Genomic DNA, 17,474 nt, shown 5'->3' with positions numbered 1-17,474 from the left:
GGCAGCCAAAAGAAAGCAGGTGTAGCCATATTCATGTCAGACAAAATAAATTTCAAGTCAAAAAAAACTCAAAAATCTAAGAGCCAGTTTATAAAAACAATATACAAAATTGACAATTCTTTAATAGACTGAAAAGAAGACTCAAATAAATAAAATTAGAAATTAAAGAGGAGACATTACAAATGATTCCAAAGAAATACATAGGATCATAAGAGACTACCATGATCTACTATATGTCAACAAATTGGGCAACCTAGAAGAAATGAATAGATTCCTAGAAACATACCACCTACCAAGACTGAATCATGAATCAACATAAAATTTGAACAGACCAATACTAAGTAAGGAGACAGAAACAGTATTCAAAAACTTCTCAACAAAAGAAAGCTAAGAATCATAGTTTTCTGGGTGAATTCTACCAAACACTTAAAGAATTAACACCAATCCTTCTTAAGCTCTTCCAAGAAATGTTGAAGAGAAGGGAACACTCCCAAATTGATTTTATAAGACTACCGTTAGCCTGATACCAAAGTCAGATAAGAACATGACAAGAAAAGAAAATTGGAGGTCAACATTCCTGATAAATATAGATGGAAAAATTCTCAACAAAACATTTGTGAACTGAATTCAACATAACATTAAAACAATCATACACTGCAATCAAATGGGATTTATTCCTGGGATGCAAGGATGCTTAACATATGCAAATAAATAAATGTGATATATCATTTTAATAGAAAGAAAAATAAAAGTCATATGATCATCTCAATAGATGCAAAAAAAAACATTTGCCAAGTAACATCCTTTCATGATAGTAAACCTTGACAAATTGGGTATGGGAGAACCATACTTTAACACAATAAAGGCCATATACAGCAAACCCATAACTGACATACTCAATGATAAAATGTTGAAAGCTTTCCCTCTAACATCAAGAACAAGATAGGGATGCACTCTTTCACCACTCTTATTCAACATAGTACTGGAAGTCCAAGCCAAAGCAGTTAGGCAAGAAAAAGAAATAAATGGCATCCAAATAGGAAATGAAGAAGTAAATATTATATTTTTGAGATAATATAATCTTATATATAGAAAGCCCTAAAGACTCCAAAATTTACTGGATTAAAATTTTTAAAATCTAACAATTTACTGGAACTAATAGACAAATTCAGTAAAGCTACAGGATACAAAATCAACATACAAAAAATAAGTTGTGTTTCCATACACTAACAATAAACTATCTTAAAAAAAGAAATAAAGAATCACATTCACAATAGCATCAAAATTAATAAATTACTGAGGAAAAATTTAGCAAAGGAGATGAAATATCTGTACATTGGAATTGTAATATTTTGATTACAGAAATTGAAGAGGCACAAACAAGTGGAAAGATATCCATATTCATGGAGCAGAAGAATTAATATTGTTAAAATTTCCATACTTCCAAGGCCATCTATAGATTTCATGCAATTTCTATCAAAATTCCAGTGGCATTTTTCACAGAAATAGAAAAAAAATCAAATTTTGTGTGGAATCATGAAAGATTCCAAATACTCAAAACAAGAACAAAGCTGGAGGTATCACAATTCCTGGTTTATAACTTTATTTAAAAGCTATAGTAATATATATAACATTGTACAAGCATAAAAATAGACACATAAAGCAGTGGAACAGAATCAAGAACCCCCAAATAAATTTTAAACTGTTACATCCACTACTGAAAATATTAGGGAGGTTCCTTGAAAAATTAAAAATAGAACTGTCATATGATCCAGCAATTTCACTTCTTGGTATTTAACCCAGGAAAGCAAAAACATTAATTTGAAAGGATATACACACACCAAAGTTCATTGCAACATTATTTACAATAGCCAAGATATGGAAGCAAACTACGAGTCCAATGATAAATGAATGGATAAAGAAGATGTGGTATATATATATATATATATATATATATATATATATATATATATATATATATATATACACACACACACACATACACATAGACACAATGGAATATTAATCTGCCATAAAAAATGAAATCTTACTATTTGTTACAACATGGATGGATCTAGATAGTATTATGCTAAATGCAATAAGTCAGTCAGAGAAAGACCGATGCCTCATGATCTCATTTAAAACAAAAGAAAACAAAAACAGACATATAGATACAGAGAACAAATAGGTGGTTTCCAGAAGGGAGGGAAGGATGTGGAAGAAATAGGTAACAGTATTAAGAGGTACAAATCTCCAGTTATATAATAAGTCATGGGAATGTAATATACAGCATAAGTAATATGGTCATATATACTGTAATAACTTTATATGGGCACAGATGTTTACTAAACTTATTGTGCTGATCATTTCATAATGTATGCAATTGTGCAATCATTATGTAGTATACCTGACGTTGACATAATATTGTACATCAACTGTATTTCAATTAAAATTTGGAGGACAGGAATAATATTTTTTAATTGTGTAAAAAAAAACCCCACCATGTCAGTTTAAAATTCCATACTTGGTAAAAAATATCCTTCAAAAATAAAGGTAAATAAAGATATCTTTGGCCAGAAAATAGGTTAAAAAATTCATCCTTGGCAGCGTTCTTTACAAAAAATGCTGAAAGAAGTTCTAAATGCTGAAGAAAAATATCAGCTAGAAATCCAGTTCTATAAGAAGAAATGGAAGAGGACAGATGACAGAAGAAGAACTATAATCCTGCAGCCTGCAGAATGGAAACCACAATCACAAAAAATAGTCAAAATGAGACAGCTGAGGAATTTGTCCCAGATGAAGAAACAAGATGAAACCCCAGAAGAACAACTAAGTGAAGTGGAGATAGCCAACCTACCAGAAAAGGAATTCAGAATAATGACAGCAAAGATGATCCAAGATCTTGGAAAAAGAATGGAGGCAAGGATTGAGGAGATGCAAGAAATCTTTAACAAAGACCTAGAAGAACTAAAGAACAAACAAAGAGAGAAGAACAATACAATAACTGAAATGAAAAATACACTAGAAGGAATCAATAACAGAATAAGTGAGGCAGAAGAACGGATAAGTGACCTGGAAGACAGAATGGTGGAAATCACTGCTGTGGAACAGAATAAAGAAAAAAAGAATGAAAAGAAATGAAGACAGACTAAGAGACCTCTGGGACAACATTAAACACACCAATGTTCGCATTATAGAGGTCCTAGAAGGAGAAGAGAGAGAGAAAGGACTGGAGAAAATATTTGAAGAGATAATAGCTGAAAACTTCCCTAACATGGGAAAGGAAACAGTCACCCAAGTCCAGGTAGCACAGAGAGTCCAAGGCAGGATAAATCCAAGGAGGAACATGCCAAGACACATAGTAATCAAATTGACAAAAATTAAAGACAAAGAAAAAATATTAAAAGCAACAAGGGGAAAATGACAAATGCAGGGGAACATACAAGGGAACTTCCGGGAATTCCCTGGCCGTCCAGTGGCTAGGACTCTGCACTTTCACTGCCAAGGGCATGGGTTCGATCCCTGGTTGGGGAAATGAAGATCCCACAGGACGTGCAGAGTGGCCAAAATAAATAAATAAATAAATACAAGGGAACATCCATAAAGTTATCAGCTGATTTCTCAGCAGAAACTCTGCAGGCCATAAGGGACTGGCATGATATATTTAAAGTGATGAAAGGGGAAAACCTACAACCAAGAGTACTACCAAGATCTACCCAGCAAAGATCTCATTCAGATTTGATGGAGAAATCAAAATCTTTACAGACAAGCAAAAGCTAAGACAATTCAGCACCACCAGACCAGCTTTGCAACAAATGCTAAAGGAACTTCTCTAGGCGGGAAACACAAGAGAAGAAAAAGACCTACAAGATGAAGCCCAAAACAATTAAGAAAATGATAATAGGAACATACATATCTATAATTACCTTAAGTGTAAATGGATTAAATGCTCCAACCAAAAGACAGAGACTAGCTGAATGGATACAATAACAAGACCCGTATATATGTGGTCTACAAGGGACCCACTTCAGACCTAGGGACACATACAGACTGAAAGTGAGGGAATGGAAAAAGGTATTCCATGCAAATGGAAATCAAAAGAAAGCTAGAGTAGCAATACTCATATCAGACAAAATAGACTTTAAAATAAAGACTGTTACAAGAGACAAGGAAGGACACTACATAATGATCAAAGGATCAATCCAAGAAGATATAACAATTGTAAATATTTATCACATATAAGTGATATCATATGATATTTGTCTATGTCTGACATACTTCACTCAGCATGACAACCTCTAGGTCCATCCATGTTGCTGCAAATGGCATTATTTTGTTCTTTTTTATGGCTGAGTAATATTCCATTGTATATATGCACCACATCTTCTTTATCCATTCCTCTATTGATGGACATTTATGTTGCTTCCATGTGTTGGCTATTGTAAATAGTGCTGCAATGAACATTGGGGTGCATGTATCCTTTCAAATTATGGTTTTCTCTAGATATATGCCCAGGAGTGGGATTGCTGGATCATACGATAGCTCTATTTTTAGCTTTTTTAAGGAACCTCCATACTGTTCTCCATAGTAGTTGTACTAATTTACATTCTCACCAGCAGTGTAGGAGGGTCCCCTTTTCTCCACATCCTCTCCAGCATTTATTGCTTGTAGATTTTTTGATGATGGCCATTCTGACTGGTGTGAGGTGATATCTCATTGTAGTTTTGATTTGCATTTCTCTAATAATTAACATTGTTGAGCATCTTTTCATGTGTCTTTTGGCCATCTGTATGTCTTCTTTGGAGAAATGTCTCTTTAGGTCTTTTGCTCATTTTCTGATTGGGTCGTTTGATTTTTTGATATTGAGCCACATGGGATGTTTGTAAAGTTTGGAGACTAATCCCTTGTCAGATGCATCGTTTGCAAATATTTTCTCCCATTCTGTGGGTTGTCTTTTCGTTTTGTCTATGGTTTCCGTTGCTGGGCAGAAGCTTTTGAGTTTAATTAGGTTCCATTTGTTTATTTTTGTTTTTATTTCCATTACTCTGGGAGATGGATCAAAAAAGATATTGCTGTGCTTTATGTTAAAGAGTGTTCTGCCTATGTTTTCTTCTACAAGTTTTATAGTATCCGGTCTTACATTTAGGTCTTTACTCCATTTTGAGTTTATTTTTGTGTATGGTGTTAAAGAATGTTCTAATTTCGTTTTTACATGTAGCTGTCCAGTTTTCCCAGCACCATTTTTTGAACAGACTCTCTTTCCTCCAGTGTATTCTCTTGCCTCTTTTGTCATAGATCAATTGACCATAGGTGCGTGGTTTTATTTCTGGGCTTTCTATCCTGTTCTATTGATTTATATTGCTGAATTTGTGCCAGTACCATGCAGTTTTGATGACTGTAGCCTTGTAGTATAGTCTGACATCAAGGAGACTGATTCCTTCAGCTTCGTTTTCCTTTCTCAAGATTCCTTTGGCTATTCTGGGTCTTTTGTGCCTCCATACAAATTTTAAGATTTTTTGTTCTAGTTCTGTGAAGAATGCCATTGATAATTATTAGGCATTGCATTGAATCTGTAGATTGCCATGGATAGTATAGTCATTTTGACAATATTGATTCTTCCAATCCAAGAACATGGTAAATCTTTCCATCTGTTTATGTCATCTTCGATTTCTTTCATGCACATCTTAGAGTTTTCAGAGTAGAGGTCTTTTGTCTCCTTAGGTAGGTTTATTTCTAGGTATTTTATTCTTTTTGATGTGATGATAAATGTGATTGTTTCTTTACTTTCTCTTTCTGATCTTTCATTGTTAATGTATAGAAATGCAACAGATTTCTGTGTATTAATTTTGTTTCCTACAACTTTGCCAAATTCATTGATGAGCTCTAGTAGTTTTCTGGTGGCACATTTAGGATTTTCTATGTATAGTATCATGTCATCTGCAAACAGTGACAGTTTTACTTCTTCTTTTCCAATTTGGATGCCTTTTATTTCTTTTTCTTCTCTGATTGCCCTGGCTAGGACTGTCAAAACTATGTTGAATAAAAGTGGTGAGAGTGAACATCCTTGTCTTGTTCCTGACCTTAGAGGAAATGCTTTCACCTCTTCACCATTGAGTATGATGTTATCTGTAGGTTTGTCATATATGACCTTTATTGTGTTGAGGCATGTTCTCTCTATGCCCACTTTCTGGAAAGTTTTTATCACAAATTGGTGTTGAATTTTGTCAAAAGCTTTTTCTGCATCTTTTGAGATGATCATATGGTTTTAATTCTTCAATTTGTTGATGTGGTGTATCACACTGATTGATTTACAGATATTGAAAAATCCTTGCATCCCTGGGATAAATCCCACTTGATCATGATGTATGATCCTTTTAATGTATTGTTGGATTTGGATTGCTAGTATTTTGTTGAGGATTGTTGTGTCTATGGCAGCATGGTATTGAATTGGAATGATAGTATAAAGATCATGTTATGCTGTAAGAAATCAAACAAAAAATAAGCATGAATGAAACTAAACAATTCAAATATATATTGCAACAATAATGAGAATTTAGTGATTTATTGGAATTATGAGCAAATGTTTTCATTAAAATATTTTTATTTATTTAGCAAACACATACAGCAGTTATTGTATGCAAAAACCAATTATGAGTACTTTATAATATTAATTATTTAATATTTGTGAAAGTCTTGTGCATTTGTTAGTTATTATACCCACTAAAAGCAAATGTAAAGATAGAGAGCTACATAACAAGACCAGTTTAACATGGCTATTAAATAACAGCAAAGATTCTAACCTCTGGAGCACGGCAGACATGTTGCTCTTAAACTCTATATTATGCTGCCTCATACTCAAGAATTTGGCTTCACTGTATTGAAATATTTATCTTAGAGAATATTTTTGAGATATTATTGTTTTAGTTTTATTAAGATATTATTAACATACATGTAAGTTTAAGATGTACAACATGATGTAATACACATATATATTGTGAAGTGATTACCACAATAAAGTTAGTTAGCACTTTCAGCCTCTCACATATTTTCAATTTATTTTTGTGGAGAAAACTTATAGATTTACTCTCTAAAGAACTTTCAAGCATATAATACAGTATTGTTAATTATAGCCATCATGCTGTACATTAGACCTCCAGGACTTACATGTTATAGCTAGACGTTTGTAAACTTTGAGCATCATAACCTATTTCCCCCACACCACAGCCCCTGGCAATCACCATTCTACTCTATATTTCTTTGAATTTGGCTGTTTTAGTTTCCACATGTAAGTGAGAACACATAGTATTTGTCTTTCCCTGTCTGAATCATTTCACTCAGAATAATGCTTTTAAGCTATATATTTCTATATATTGGCTATTATGAATAATGTTACAGTAAACATGAGTGTAGAGATTTCTTTAAGAGAGTGACTGCAGTTCTTTTGGATATATAAGCAGAAGTGGGATTGCTGGATCATAAGGTAGTTCTATATTTAATTTTTTAAAAATTCATTTATTTTATTCATTTATTTTTGGCTGCGTTGGGTCTTTGTTGCTGCGCGCAGGCTTTCCCTAGTTGCGGCAAGCAGGGGCTAATCTTCGTTGTGGTGAGCAGGCTTCTCATTGCTGTGGCTTCTCTCGTTGTGGAGCCAGGCTCTAGGTGAGTGGGCTTCAGTAGTTGCAGCACACGGGCTCAGTAGTTGTGGCACACAGGCTTAGTTGCTCCACGGCATGTGGGATCTTCCCGGACCAAGGCTCAAACCCATGTCCCCTGCATTGACAGGCAGATTCTTAGCCACTGTGCCACCAGGGAAGCCTATATATTTAATTTTTAAGGAAGCTTCATACTGTTTTCTATACTGGCTGTACCAATTTACTTTCCACCAACAATGCACAAGTGTTCCCTTTTCTCCACAGCTTCACCAAAGCTTGTTATTTGCTATCTTTTTGATGATAGTCATTTTGACAGACATGTGGTGTTACCTCCTTGTGGTTTTGATTTGTGTTTCCCTAATGGTTAGTGATACAAGAAACTTTTCATGTACCTCTTTGTCATCTGTATGTCTTCTTTGGAAAAATATCTATTTACATCCACTGCCCATTTTTAATAGGATTATTTGTGGGGTTTTTTTTTGCTATTGAGTTGTATGATTTCCTTATATATTTTGGATATTAAGCCCTTACCAGACAAATGGTTTGAAAATATTTTCTCCCATTCAGTGAGTTGCCCTTTTGTTTTCTTCACTTTGCAAAATCTTTTTAGTTTGATGTAGTCCCACTGGATATTTTTGCTTTTGTTTCCCTGGCCTGGGGAGATTGATCAAAAAAAATATTGCTAACCAATGTCAAAAATCATGTGGTCTATGTTATTTTCTATGAGTTTTATGGTTTCAGGTCTTACATTTAAGTCTTTAATCCATTTTGAGCTTATTTTTGTATATGGTATGAGAAAGTAGTCCAGTTTTATTCCTTTACATGTAGCTGTCCAGTTTTCCCAGCACCACCTGTTGAACAGACTGTCGTTTCCCCATTGTATATTCTTGACACCTTTCTCATAGCCTAACTGTCCACATAAGTGTGGGTTCATTTCTGGGCTCTCTATTCTCTTCCATTGATCTATGAGTCTCTTTTTCTGCTGATACTGTGCAGTTTTGATTATTATAGCTTTGTAATACAGTTTGAAATCAGGAAGTGTGATACCTCTGGCTTTGTTCTTATTTTCCAGGATTGCTTTGGCTATTCAGGGTCTTTTGTGTTTCCATACAAATTTTAGAAATATTTGTTCTAGTTCTGTGAAAAATGTCATTGGTATTTTGAGAAGGGTTGAATTGAATCTGTAGCTTGCCTGGATAATATGGTCACTTTAACAATATCAATTCTTCAAATCTATCAGCATGGTATATCTTTCCATCTGATTTTATCATCTTAATTTCTTTCATTAATATCTTACAGATTTTCAAATACAAGTCTTTCACCTCCTTGGCTAGATTCATTCCTAGGTATTTTATTCCTTTTAATGCAGTTGTAACTAGGATTTGTTTTTTCTCAAACAGTTTATTTTATTTTTTTGCTTGGAACTTTACTTTGTTTGCTATTATTCCCTTGCACAGTGTAACCATAGATTTGTTTGCCTGTTCTTGAACTGTTCTTAATATCAGTGGAATCCTACAGTATGTACTCTTTTGCTTCTGGCTTCTTTCACTCATCATTATGTATGTTGGTAGTTCATTCTTTTTTTTTTAACATCTTTATTGGAGTATAATTGCTTTACAATGTTGTGTTAGTTTCTGCTGTAAGGACAGGACAGAAATAAAGACGCAGGTGTAGAGAATGGACTTGAGGACATGGGGAGGGGGAAGGGTAAGCTGGGACGAAGTGAGAGAGTGGCATTGACATATATACACTACCAAATGTAAAATAGATAGCTAGTGGGAAGCAGCTGCATAGCACAGGAAAATCAGCTCCGTGCTTTGTGACCACATAGAGGGGTGGGATAATGAGGGTGGAAGGGAGACGCAAGAAGGAGGGGATATCGGGATATGTGTATACGTATAGGGATTATTTTCTTAATTTCCCTTTTTGATTGTTCATTATTGGTGTAGAGAAACACAACAGATTTCTGTATATTAATTTTGTATTGTGAAAAATTACTGAATCATTTATTAGTTGTAATAGTTTTTCGTGGAGTCCTTAGGATTTTCTATATACAGTGTCATGTCATTTGCAAAAAGTGACAAATTTTCTTCCTTTCCAAGCTTGATTAACAGATTGATTGATTGATTGATTGATTGATTGATTTTCTGATTGCTCTGGCTAGGACTTTCAGTATATGTTGAATTAAAGTCACAAGGGAGGGGATCAAGATGGTGAAGTAGGAGAGCATGGAGTTCACTTCCCCCCCCAAACACATCAAAAATACATCTACATGTGGAACAATTCTCACAGAAAACTTACTGAAAACTGACAGAAGAAGTCCTACACGAACAAAGCTCCAAGAAAGATCTCTACGTAACCAGTTAGGAAGGAGAAAATGCATCAGGTCAGCACTTGCACCCCTGGGGGGATCTGAAAGGAAGAGAAGGTCCACACAGGTGGACCCTCACATGGGTTAGCAAGCAGGTAGAGCACTATTTGGGCATCCCAGACTTAGGGTCCTGCACAGAAAAGACAAGCCCCTTGGGTGCTGGGAGTATCACTAGGACAGACAGAAGACTAGAGAAGCCTAGATGCTACTCATGAGGAGTGTGTGTATGCTGTTGCCAACAATCAGGGTGGAGAGAGCCTTGCACTGGCAGCTGCCACCTCACTGCACTCCCCAATCCAAATGGGGCAAATACCCTGGCCCCGCTAACTCCACAACACAGCTTGATGCTAGATCTGGCAAACTGGGTGCTAGGAAAAGACAAGGTCTAGCTACAAAGAGACAGACTGGGAGGCTTGGTGTGTGATCCAGGTGGAGCGGTGAAGGCCATTGTCAGGACATGCACAAGGCAGAGTCACAGGTGTGTGCCACAGCATAGCATTGGATATTGGGCAGACAGGCTCTGGAAGAGGACTCAGTCTACTACAGAGACAGGCGGGGGTCCTGCGGTGTGGTCTGGGTGGGGCAGCAGTGGTGACCATTATCAGTGCACACACCGGGTAGCACCACAGGAGCTACTGCAGCTTAGCGCTAGATCTTGGGCATACAGGCCCTGGGAGAGGACTCAATCTAGCTATGCAGAGACAGCCCAGGGAACCTAGGGTGTAATCTGGGTGGGCAGGAGGGGGAGACAGGAGCTGTCAGTTCACGCAGGAGTACACAGCTGTTTGTCTCCCAGTGAGAGTGCCACAGGCTCCGCCCACTCCACACCTCAGCTTAGCTCTAGATCTGGGGCAGACAGGTCCTGGGAGAAGACTGCCACAGAAGCAGCCCAGATCTCTCATGGCAGCGCATCTACCTCAATTCCTGCAACCAAGATGCCCCAACCCCCAGCCCCAGCCTACTCCACACCACAGCCTTGCGCTAGATCTGGGACAAACAAGACAAAGGGACGCTACCTTGTGTTGCTTCTGAGTGGAACCCTGGAAGCCTACACAGGCAACACATAAGTCCTCTGTGACTGCATAGGCCTCACTTGCTTCAGCAATCACCTCCTTTGGGGCAGGGCACACATTCAAGGGCAAAGGAGCCTGATTGAACCCGACCCTCAGGACTTCTACTCCAACAACTGGGGAACAGACTCCACCCATGACAGGGCAGTGACAGCCATGGAGCAGAGAGAAAGCTCTGCTTCATGTCTAGCACAGGCTCCAGATACTACAACACCAACCACACCACTTGTAAAGGTGATAGTGGCCAGCACACCCTGAGGAAAGACGTGACTGGCATCCATATCAAAATCAGCCCTTGCACCAAAGACACTGGACACACAGTCTACACAGGGATGCTCTCAAATAAAACATCCCTTCAAGACCACAATAGATCACTGCTTCTCCTAAATTCATAGAGATAGAGAAAGTTAAGTAAAATGAAAAGGTAGAGGAACTACTCTCAATTAAAACAGCAAGAGGAATCTCCTGAAAGAACAAATAATGAAACAGAGCTCACCAGTTTACCAGACCCCTAGTTCAAAAAGGTGATAATAAAAATGCTAACGGAATAAAGATTATTGATAGAAACACAGATCACTGTAACAAGGAACTAGAAACTATAAAGATAAGCCAATCAAAAATAAATAATTCAATTTCCAAGATAAAAAGCAATCTAGAACCAATGAATAGCTGACTAAATGACACAGAAGGATAAATAAGTTATCTGGAAAATAAGATAATGGAAATCACTCAATCAGAACAACAGACAGAAGGTCATATTTTAAAAAATGAAAGCAACATGTGAGATATATAGGACAATATAAAACATGTCAACCTATGCATAATAGGGGTTTCAGAAGGAAAAGAGAGAGAAAGAAGGAGATAAAAAATGTATTAGAAGAGATTATGGATGAAAACCTTTCAAATCTAAAGAGGGAAACAGATATCCGGATACAGTAACACAGAGGGACCCAAACAAGAGGAACCTAAACAGACTCACACCAAGATATATCTTAATTAAAATGGAAAAAGTTAAAGAGAGAATTCTAAAGGCAGCAAGAGAAATACAGTCAGTTACAAGGGAACTCCCATAATGCTATCAGCTGATTTCTCTGTAGAAACTTATGTAGAAGACACATACGGATTAAAATTAAAGGATAGATAAAGGTATGTCATCCTAATACTAATCAAAAGAAAGTGGAAGCATCTATATTAAATTCAGACAGGGTCGATTTCAGAGCAAGACTAGTTATCAAGGATAAAGAGGTACATTACATTATGATAAAGTTGCCAGTTCTTCAAGACATAGCAATCCTTAATGTGTGTGCACCTAACAACAGAGCATCAAAATATATGAGGAAAAAACTGATAGAACTTCTAGGAGGTAATATAGAAGAACACATAGAGGACTTTGGGTAGGGCAATAACTTTTAAAATACAACACCAAAGTTATGGTTCATAAAAAATATAATTGATAAGCTGGACTTCATTAAATTTAAAACTTCTCCAGAAAACTTTGTCAAGAGATTGAGAAGACAAGCCACAGACTGGGAGAAAGTATTTGCAAAAGACACATCTGATAAAGGACTATTATCCAAAATATACAAAGAACTCTTAAAACTTATCAATAAGAAAACAAATAATTTGACTAAAAATAGGCAAACTTTTGAACACATACCTCACCAAAGAAGATATACAGAAGACAAGTAAGCATATGAAAAGATGCACAACATATCTCATTAGGGAATTACAAATTAAATCAGCAATAAGATACCACTACACACCTATTACAATAGCTCAAATTCAAAACACAACATCAAATGCTGGCAAAGATGTGGAGCAACAAGAACTCTCATTTATTGATGGTAGAAATGCAAAATGGCATCGACCTTTTGGAAAATAGTTCGGCAGTTTCTTACAAAACTAAACATACTTTTACCATTTGATCCAACAATCATGCTCCTTGGTGCTTATACAAATGAATCAAATACCTATGTCTACACATAAACCTGCACATGGATGTTTATAAGCAGTTTTATTCATAATTGCCAAAATTTGGAAGCAACCAAGTTGTCTTTCATAGAAGAATAGATAAATAAACTGTGGTACATCCAGACAATGAAATATTATTTAGCACTAAATAGAAATGAGCTAAGAAGCCATGAAAAGTCATGGAGGAAACTTAAATGCATATTACTAAGTGAAAGAAGCCAGTTGGAAAAGGCTCCAGTGCAAATGATTCCAACTACATAACATTCTGGGAAAGAAAGGCAAAACTATGAAGACAGTAAAAAGATCAGGCATATACCCTGAGAAAACCATAATTCAAAAAGAGTCATGTACCAAAATGTTCATTGCAGCTCTATTTACAATAGCCAGGACGTGGAAGCAACCTAAGTGTCCATCAACCGATGAATGGATAAAGAAGATGTGGCACATATATACAATGGAATATTACCCAGCCATAAAAAGAAACGAGATTGAGTTATTTGTAGTGAGCTGGATGGACCTAGAGTCTGTCATACAGAGTGAAGTAAGTCAGAAAGAGAAAAGCAAGTACCGTATGCTAACACATATATATGGAATCTAAAAAAAAAAAAAAAAGGTCATGAAGAACCTAGGGGCAAGACAGGAATAAAGACACAGACCTACTAGAGAATGGACTTGAGGTTCCGGGGAGGGGGAAGGGTAAGCTGGGACAAAGTGAGAGAGTGACATGGACATATATACACTACCAAACGTAAAATAGATAGCTAGTGGGAAGCAGCCGCATAGCACAGGGAGATCAGCTCTGTGCTTTGTGACCACCTAGAGGGGTGGGATAGGGAGGGTGGGAGGGAGGGAGATGCAAGAGGGAGGAGATATGGGGATATATGTATATGTATAACTGATTCACTTTGTTATAAAGCAGAAACTAACACACCATTGTAAAGCAATTATACTCCAATAAAGATGTTTTAAAAAATAAAAATAAAAATATAAAAGATCAGTGGTTGTTAGGAGTCAGGGACAAGGGAGGGATGAATAGGCAGAGCACAGAGAATTTTTAGGGTAGTAATGGACACATGTCATTATAAATTTGCCCCCCCAGAAAAATCCCATAGAATATACAACATCAGAAATAAAACCTAATGTAAACTATGGACTTTGGGTAATAATAATGTGTTCATTTAGGTTTATTGATTATAACAAATGTACCACCATGGTAAAGGATGTCGAAAATGAGGGAGGCTGTACATGTGTGAGGAAAAGGACTATAGAGGAACTCTGTACTTTCATACAATTTTGCTGTGAACTTATAACTGGTCTAAAAAATAAAGCTGATTAATCGAAAAAACTGAATACAATATCATAAAAATACCATAAATGAAAAGATATAGCGTAATCGTGGATTGCCTCTCTGCAAAATAAGATTTTAAGATCAACTGAGGCGAACAAACAACTAAAGAAAAATAAAATGGCTCTCAAAGTCTCAGGTTCTTATTCCTTGGCTTCTTTGTCTCAGGCTCCACCTTCAGCACCATCTTGTCTCTCTCCCTTGGCTCCTCAGGGTCAAAATCTGCCTCTGACATCATTTTCTTCCTTCCTTTCTATGCTGCCTATGCCTCCTCTATATCCCCAAATTGCCCATACTAGTTGTCTCACCAAACGTCCCCTTTTCTCAGAAACTCTCCCTATTCCCCCTTGCTCTGAACTTGTGAGAACCTGTTCCTTTAAAATTAAGCCTTCTGAGGATACAGAAGCCAAACCCTTAATTTGTTATACTCCTTGAACTAAAGCTGAACTGTGAGCCATAGTCAAAGATTTGCCCAAAGTAATTGAAGTTCCTCACAGATGTTCAGAGAAATTTAATATAGTCATTCAAACTTATCAACCTGGTTTCTCTGGCTTATATTAGCCATATGATATACTTGTCAGTAAAGGCTAAGCCCAGCATTGAATAAAAGCTGCTAATTTGGAAAATACTGAAAGGTGTCTAGAATTACAACTGGGAGACCACCCACTAACTTACTATATAATTGGGATTGAGCACTTACTAGGCAACTTCACTGCAAAGTTCCTAGTTCTTTTCCAAAGCCCGTTGATTGGAACAAAATTCAAGATTGCACACAAACATCTGATGACCCTGTTTGTAATTATTATAACTGATATCAGATTGCTTTTTAAAGAAAATTCTGGTCTTCCTTCAGCTATTGATTCCACCTGGCTAGCTTTTAACTCTATGTTTATTAATGGGCTGAACAGGAACTTTCCCCATCTAGTAAAAAAGACCAGGATGGAGTGGGAAACTATGTCCACTCCAGATTGTTTAATTTGGCAAACCAGCTCTCTCACACTCTAGATGAGACACCTCAAAGGAAAACTGCTAAAACTTAATGTTCAACTGCAGCAAATAAAGGCTCCGAAAGAAAACCAAAACCATCCTAGTTTCTGCTATTATTGCAAGGAGCCAGGAAATGAGAAAAGAGATGGTTACAAATTTAAGCAGTTTAGGTGCTTTCAGCTCTCTAACCAGCCTTTCCAATCTCCTCCTAATTCTCAATCATGGGGCTCTGAGAAACTACAGGGACTCTTTCCAATCCTCCTTCTTAATCAGGTTGGAGAAGCCTTTCTCCAGATCGGGAATGAATTTCTTCCAGTCCTAATTGACACCAGAGCCACACTCGCGGTGCTCAACCCCACTATTATAAAACAGTCCCTGCCTTGGCGTACTGAAACAGTTCAAATAAGTGGGGATCTCTAATGAACCTTGAGAGATTCCTGTCTCTGAACCTATTTCCTTTTGTTTAGGCCCTCTGACAGATATACACTCGTTTTTCCTTAGTTACTCCACCCCTACCCATTCATTAGGCCAAGACTTCTTAGAGAAATATCATGTCAGAATTTCTTTCTCCCAAAAAGGGTAAATAATTCTAAATCTTGATGGTAGTCATCAAACTAACCAATCAGGTGAATTAACTGACCCTTTGGCATATTTCATTTTTCCGTCTGTGATGGTACTAGAGCAGATTCTGGAAACACTGATCATGTGTCTGTATTGAATCAGCTGCAACTTTCCTTATGGGCAAAATCTCCAACTGATATTGACAAAATTCACAGTGCTCCTCCCATCAAAATTCAAATAGACCCCTAAAACTTCATCTCAGAATTAACCAACCCTACAAATAAAGAAGTCCTCCAAGGAATAAAGCCCAAAATACAAGATTACAAGGTTCAAGGCCTCTTTAACCCTCGTACTAGTCCTGTAACACTCCCATTTTAACCAATAAGAAAACCTAAGGGCCAAGGATGGACATTTGTCCAGGATCTCTGAGCAATAAACAACATTGTTAATTCTTTTCTTTCTTCATCCAGTTTTATTGACATGTAATTGACATACAGCACTGTATAAGTTTAAGGCATACAGCATAATAATTTGACTTACATACATCATGAAATAATTTCCACAATAAGTGTAGTGAACATCCATTACCTCGTACAGATACAAAATTAAAGAAACAGAGAAAAAATTTTTCCTTGTGATGAGAACACTTAGGATTTACTCTTAACAACTTTTATATATAACATACAGCAGTGTTAATTATATTTACCCTGCTGTACATTATATCCCTACTACTTATTCATCTTATAACTGAAACTTTGTACCTTTTGACTGTCTTCATCTAATTCTCCCTCCCTCCATCCCCTACCTCTGGCAACAACATATCCAATATCTTTTTCTATGAGTTTGCTTGTCTGTTTGTTTGTTTTTGAAGTATAACTGACCTACAACACTATGTTAGTTCTTGCTACAAAACATACTGATTTGGTATTTCTATACATTTCAAAACTATCATCACGTTAAGTTTAGTTATAATATGTCACCATACAAAGATATTGCATACTTATTTACTATATTTTCCACATTGTATGTAGAAATATATATATATATGTGATTATTTTAAGTTGCTGATCTCTTAAGTTCAAAAGCACTTTTTTTAACATCTTTATTGGAGTATAATTGCTTTACAATGGTGTGTTAGTTTCTGCTTTACAACAAAGTGAATCAGCTATACATATACATATATCCCCATATCTCCTCCCTCTTGCTTCTCCCTCCCTCCCACCATCCCTATCCCACCCCTCTAGGTGGTCACAAAGCACCGAGCAGATCTCCCTGTGCTATGTGGCTGCTTCCCACTAGCTATCTATTTTACGTTTGGTAGTATATATAAGTCCATGCCACTCTCTCACTTCGTCACAGCTTATCCTTTGCCCTCCCCATGACCTCAACTCCATTCTCTAGGTCTGCTTCTTTAATCCTGCCCTGCCCCTAGGTTCTTCAGAACCATGTTTTTTTTCTTTAGATTCCATATATATGTGTTAGCATAGGTTTTTTGTTTTTCACATTCTGGCATACTT

This window comes from Eubalaena glacialis, chromosome X (assembly GCF_028564815.1).
Source record: "Eubalaena glacialis isolate mEubGla1 chromosome X, mEubGla1.1.hap2.+ XY, whole genome shotgun sequence".
NCBI lineage: Eukaryota > Metazoa > Chordata > Mammalia > Artiodactyla > Balaenidae > Eubalaena > Eubalaena glacialis.
Note: the sequence above shows the minus strand (reverse complement) of the source record.